The following is an 825-nucleotide window of genomic DNA, read 5'->3' as shown; positions in this document are numbered from 1 at the left end:
AAGTCTATCACAGAGAGAGAGATCAACACTCACACTCACATTTTCACTTAGAGGCAATTTAGAGTAACCAATTAACCTAACCCCAAACTGCATGTTTGGAATGTGGGAGGGAGCCAGAGTACCCAGAGACATGGGGAGAACATGCACGGTGCACACTGAAAGGCCCTAGATTCAAATGGGATTCAAACCCAGAACCTTCTAGCTGGAAGGCAACATTGCTAACCACCACAGAGCCATGCTGCCAGGAGAACTGAGGATATTTTTAAATTTTAAACATTTAAAACTGGATCTGCTTTGTCTTGTTTTCATCTCTTACTGTGAAACACTGACACCTGATCTAGAGAGCTGCTATATAAATAAGCGTTACTTGTGTTACACAGTAGTCAGACCTGCTTGGATGTCACTGATCTACATCTAAGCAGTTTCATCAAACCTGTTGCTCCAAAACTGCATTTCTTTCATCATAAATTTACAATTTGATAAATATTTATTTCATTCATTACTGCTAAGTCAGAAAAGTACACTAGGCTATATGTTTAAGCAGAGTACAATTTCACAGTGGATTTTTCTCCCAATGGAGAACTGCTGTTCTCTTTGCCCAAGGCATTAACAAAAGTGCAACTCCTAAAAGGTCTTTAAATAGACTCTAAAACTATCGAAGCCTACCTTGGCCTTTTACAAAATAATACGTCTACACACAGAAACCATATCGGCTTGAGGCTACATCCTAGCAGCGGAGTGCTACCTTGTAGAGCAGTAAAGGAACATGGTTTCTTTATGAGAGCTTACTGGGCAGGAAAGACATATGAAGATGAGTAGGCAGAA

This window comes from Mastacembelus armatus, chromosome 21, assembly GCF_900324485.2.
Source record: "Mastacembelus armatus chromosome 21, fMasArm1.2, whole genome shotgun sequence".
NCBI classification, from domain to species: Eukaryota; Metazoa; Chordata; class Actinopteri; order Synbranchiformes; family Mastacembelidae; genus Mastacembelus; species Mastacembelus armatus.
Note: the sequence above shows the minus strand (reverse complement) of the source record.